Source organism: Triticum aestivum, chromosome 3A (assembly GCF_018294505.1).
Source record: "Triticum aestivum cultivar Chinese Spring chromosome 3A, IWGSC CS RefSeq v2.1, whole genome shotgun sequence".
Classification (NCBI taxonomy): Eukaryota; Viridiplantae; Streptophyta; class Magnoliopsida; order Poales; family Poaceae; genus Triticum; species Triticum aestivum.
In genome coordinates, this window is record NC_057800.1 from 634502947 (window position 1) to 634508711 (window position 5765).

The 5765-nt window shown below is 42.3% G+C and overlaps 1 long non-coding RNA gene across 10 annotated transcripts; it reads left to right on the forward strand.

The window, feature by feature from the left end:
* Window positions 1-419: 419 nt before the first annotated feature.
* On the forward strand, window positions 420-5111 carry LOC123062766 (uncharacterized). 10 transcript variants are annotated; one of them, XR_006429860.1, is made up of 5 exons: window positions 420-1143; window positions 1983-2162; window positions 2477-3410; window positions 4023-4639; window positions 4730-5111. It is a non-coding gene; the product is annotated as an uncharacterized lncRNA (long non-coding RNA). The 10 variants fall into 10 exon arrangements; XR_006429855.1 differs by having other exon boundaries at window positions 2490-3410; XR_006429858.1 differs by having other exon boundaries at window positions 420-2162.
* The last annotated feature ends 654 nt before the right edge of the window (window positions 5112-5765 follow it).

Below are 5765 nucleotides of genomic sequence, written 5' to 3' on the forward strand. Positions count from 1 at the left end.
GGTACTATATATTCCACTTTATTATTTTAAATATGTTCATATAATATATATAAGATATTTCAAAACAAGTTACATGAAAAAATTGCATATGAGCCCATAGTTTTTGTTATATTTATGAAATACGTACATATTTGTACGTAAAAAAGAGCATACTCAAAAAATGGTACATACTACCTAAAAACTAGTATATATACTACCTAATCATTGTTATATACTACATACTACACGTACATACTCTCGATTTCGACACATACTACATACAACATACAAAACGCAAGTGGTTGTAACTACCACTGCTTATAGAAAATATATATATATATATATATAGGACAGAGCTATTCTGTTCCTAGTAACAGAATAATATTCCATGGGCGCTATAAGGGCCCGATCTGTAGTCTCCGGACCAGCGGCGACCCGCGAAGAAGAAAAACAGAAAAACCCACCCATCCCACCGTACGACCCACTCCTGACTGCCCCCAATCCCACTTCTCTGGCTAGATCCAGGCGCCGCCCCGGCCCCCACCTTCTCCCTGGCAGGATCCCGGCGCTGCCCAGCCTGCCACCTTCCCCCTGCTGGATCCCGGTGCCGCCCCGCCCCCACCCTCTTCCTGGCTAGAGCCGAGCGCCGCCCCGCCGCCACCTTCTCCCGGCTGAAGCCCGACGTCGCGCCGACCGCACCTTCTCCCCGGCTGGAGCCCGCCGCCGCCCCTCCCCCACCTTCTCCTCGGCTGGTTCCCAGCGCCGCCCCTCCCCCACCTTCTCCTCGGCTGGTTCTCGGCGCCGACCCCTGCTTCCACGGTTCCTCCCGCCACCGCCGCCCTCTGCTTCCAGCCGCCTGCACCGCTGCCCCTCCGCCTTCTTTCGCTGGCGGACCAACCCCGCCGCCGTGCCACACGGTCAAGGTCACGTGGGAGATGCCGTCCCTAGCCCAGCTGATGTGGCCCGGCACGCTGACCACCGCGGTGTCCCTGCACCCTGACCACCGCTGATGTCCAACGCCACGGTGCCTCCCATGGCGGCCGTTCACTGCCGCCACCCCGGGCCGTTCAACAACACAACGCCGAGCCGTTCAACGCCGCAGCTCTACCACCATTCGCAACTCCAACTTCCATTATGTGGTTCTGGAGGTTCAGTTTTTTCAGTGTATGTTTTGTATACCTTAGAGTTCACCTACTTGACGAATGCATGTCCAGTTTCCTCTCTATTTCCCCATGTCAATTGCCGAAATATTGCCGGCCAGTATATTTACTTATTACCATAAACCTTTATGCATCACTTTCAAGCCCTCACAGCATTTTATTTCTCTGGCATAATTTCCTTGCCGGCCAGTGGACTTATATATATACATGAACACGATTATATTTTTAACATGTACTTATATCAGCTTTGTTGGATTTTGTGTGTGTGCTTGTAGCACAATTAGTTCACGTCTCGAGAGACCATAAGTTCAAGTTCACTAGTATTTATAAATGTTGGTAGCAGTACTAGTATTTCAAATCTGTAACCTAAGAACTAAGCTTGCATCTTGTTACTTCTATGGAGGCACTGACCTCATAATTTTTTTGGACCAACCACTGACCTGACATGGTGCTCAGTGTATTCTCTCAATCTTGGTTGTCTTGCCTCGTATGAAAAATATTGTTATATTATATGGTGTTAATTTACAACAGCTCAAGATCATTTACTTTAATTATTTCATAATTTTTTTGAACCAAAAACACGAATAAAGGTGCATCTTTTACATCAGCTCAAGATCGTTTAGTTCAAGTGATTATTGTTTTATTTTGTTCAATCAGTTCAACATGTGTTATGTCATCAATTCATAATGAGAAGGCAGGAAAAGTTCAATACTTGTGTGTTAAAAACATAACAGTATAGAGAAACTATTGTAGTAGTTCGATGGAATAAATCACATCAGTTCTGACTCGGATCGGTTCTTGCCTAGAATGCACTGAAAAATCAAAAAAATTGCCTTCGTTCAGGCTGGTGTTTAGTTGGTGGTTGTCTGGTACCTACACCGGCATTTTCCATCAAGACCTCCAGAAAATTGATATCATCTCAAGGTGAAAAATACGAAATCCTTTTACTCCGGGCTCCAACGCACCACCGCTCCTCTGATTCTGCTCCGGGCTCTGCCTGCGATTCTTCCGCCGACGCCGATGGTCAGCGCCCCCAATCTCCCTTTTTTTCTCTCGATCTCACTTCCTTGCTGCTCTGCATGAAGCAAAACAAAATGCATCTCATACCATTTGCTATATATGCCTACACCTTTGTAGTCTTCTTCAGTTCAAGTTTTGCTAGCAAAAAAAGATTTGTCGCAATTCAATATAAAATAGTGAAATCAGTTAGCTGATTGGAAATAATTCAAGTATATGTGTGTGCACTGCAGTAGCAACTCGGTAGAAAAACATTCAGCAGCTTGTTAAACAGAAATAGAAGCACATTTTGTGAATTTTATATAATGCATCTGTTTTAGTTATTATATGCAGGGCCATGTTCGTGAATTACAAGCAATAGCAGCACTTGTAGAGTAGCTAAAAACGAAGGAACCCAATGCATATGTCGTCTTCTTCGTTCTGTGAATGGCTGGAGGGGCAGCTTCAGTTTCCATGTGTTGTACAAAAGATCCAGGACTGCGGGAGAAGATTTGTTGTTGAAGAAGTGGAATTTGTTGGGTGCATGTGCAGAAAAATTGTCAGTTCAATTTTCAAAATCCTGTAAGTTTGTTTTGATTCTGTAAATTTCTGTAAGTTTCTAGTGTGTGCTGCTTCAGATCTGAACTATTTGTCCAGTCCTCCTAGTACTGATTCAATCGCCTAAAACATGTTCAAGAAAAATCAGTAAGTTTGGTGCGTGTGCTGCTACAAATCTAAACTTCTACTCCAGTCAATCAAGTACTGATGTCTCTTTAAGTCTGTAGCGGAGAGAATATTTGTGTGCTCATTCGTTCATAGTATGAAGCTCATTTATAGTTTCTTTTCTCATTCTTTTAATTAAGAAAACGTTTATTGACCTTGAAGCATAAACCTCTCGGCAATGTAGCATTCTGCTGATATTTTAATAGTCGGTAAGATGTTGTAGCGGGACAAGGTCATCATCTCGAGGAGGTCAGTGATACCATGCACGCTGAAAGTGTGCGATGGATATTCTCTTCACATTTTTTGTGTTTTGGAGTAAATCGACATAGATTGTTGACACATCAGCATCTAATTTTTTGCACTGGATTTGGAGATTTTGATCAGTACTTGGTTGTGTGATATTTTTGAAACCAGGACGACCTCGACCTCCGTCTGCTTCTCATTTCCAGCCGCATCCAGGACGACCTCGACCTACTGCCACTAGCTGTTGGTGCACCTCATGCTAGCTGCTAGCTATTACCTAGTGTGCTTGATTCTACCGCTACAAAGAAGGTAATAAAAAATATTCACTACCGCTATTGTCTTGCAAGTTCTGGAATTGGGTCTGATGTTGTGCGGGCATGCATGGTGTGTGCTCTATGTGTTATTTTTTCCGAGATGTGAGCTGTGTGATTCTCTAAATAGGAGAATTTGCGTTTATTGAGATACTCCCTCCGTCCGGAAATACTTGTCGCACAAACAGATAAAATTGGATGTATCTAAAACTAAAATACGTCTAGATACATCCATTTCCACGACAAGTATTTTCGGGCGGAGGAAGTACCATAGATGGGTGCCATTCGTGCTCCCATTTATATTTGGGCTTATCATAGTTCACCAGGGAGAGCTATTATGTACAGAAGTACATGTATCGATGCCCCCGAGTCCATGTATCGTTACAAAAAAATAGTTTAGTTTTTGTTATAGAATAGTTAACTACAAGTTCAATTGTTATAAAAATTGCTTTTACCTGTTTCGTTCCTGCATGTATGTATCAGTTCAATGTTTTGATATGGCTCTGTTTAGATTACTTCCAACTCTGAAGCTTTACATGGATATTTGGGGATGGGATTTTCAGGTACTAGTTTGGAACTGTATCTAACCCATACTAAAATGTTTCAGCAGTTCGACAGGGGCGCGGGGTTCAGTTCAACGACGATGAGCCAGGCAGCCAGCCTTCGCATCACGAACTGGTGCAGTTTGATCTTGGGCGAATTGGAAATTTCTTGATGTTGAGTGTGTCAGTACAACCCTACACTACAAGGCACGCGTACATCAAATTCACGTGTTAGTCAACCGTATCGTGCATTTGCTTGGCAGCTTTGCACTCTAGTTACATATCAATTGCTAAATAAATAAAAAATGTTATTCACTTTTCTGTGTTTTGTTGAATAATTCTCATGCTTTCTTTTGTGAGGACTACAAATCATAGTGCTTAAAATACAGATGTGTGCGTCATACTTGAACTAAAAAAGTTACAGGAGAAAGTACCTCTATTCCATTACTTTGAGAAGTACAGGTACACCTTTCTAAATAGTACAGTGCATGACCGGTGCTCGCCCCGCATAAATGGAGTCTTCAGCTCACCACGCTACCTCCCGCCGGTGGGGCTCCGTTGCTGCATCGCCCCGACCGTTCACTGCCACCAACCCAGGCCGTTCAACGAGGCAGCGCCAAGCCGTTCGATGTCGCAACTCAGGAGGCTGCCTCCTTTCCCTCCCTCCACTGCACTGAACCTAAAGGTATTGTTCAGCCTTATTTTTGTTTTTAGCTTCATGGGATAGAGCTTTTGCTCAACAGTTGAATGAACTTGTGCATGACCATGGAAGTAGAAGAAAGCAAACATCAGTCCAGCTGGTAGACGTGGAGGTGATTTTTGTATCTAGGCCGCGATCGGCTCCTCTCCGCTCCCTCCACTCCGCTTCGGAGCGGACGAGCCTCTAGCTCATTTTTATGGAGCGGCCTAAACTATGCTCCACAACTCCGCGGAGTCGGAGCGGATGGGATGGATTCCGAACACGGCCCTAAAATCATATGTGCTTTTCTCTCCAATTGATTGTTTGTGTTGAAGGAAGCGAGGAGAAGCTACAGCATAAAATTGTGTATGATCGTGGAGCTGTGTATGTGTATGTAATGTCTGCAATACGTGTATGAACAGGAAGGAAAATGATGTATGTTGATTGATGAAAGTTCAATGTAAAATAATATTTCACATGGATGGATTTTTTTAGCTCTGGTGTAGTAGTTCAACAGGGATTATATCATCAAATGCATAATGCAACGTGGAAAAGTTCAATATGTCTATTGAGAAATTTGATACCAGTTCAAATGAAAACATAGCATCGGTCCTTACTCGAGAGACAGCAAGTTCGAGAAAGAAAATGTTATAGCAGTATAGTTGAAGGAAAAAAGTAACATAAAGAAGGAAACACGAGAGATTCATGCTTAAGAAAAGTAATAAGTTCAACATGATGTCCCAAATAAGTTCAGGAAGAAAACACATAAGTTTTAATATGCTCAAAGTTTAACTAAAATAGGAAACCACCTTTAAGTTCATGCATTACAATTAGAAAAGTACACAACACAAAAATTCAAAGAATAAAAATACAAGTTCAATGATTTTTTTAGCACTTTGTGATTGTAAAATCAAGTACGACAACGTCAGTTCAAACCCGAACTTAGATCAGTATGACTACTCTGTTTTTTGAATCAGAAAACAACATGTAAGGTTTTACCGTATTTAAAATTACTCTTAAATGATTGTGAATTTTAGAAAACTTTCAACATCACAAAGTTTCGCTTTTTCGATATCTCTCCAACGATATATTATTTGCCCCATTTTAATAAACTTCTAAAAAAATCACGTCC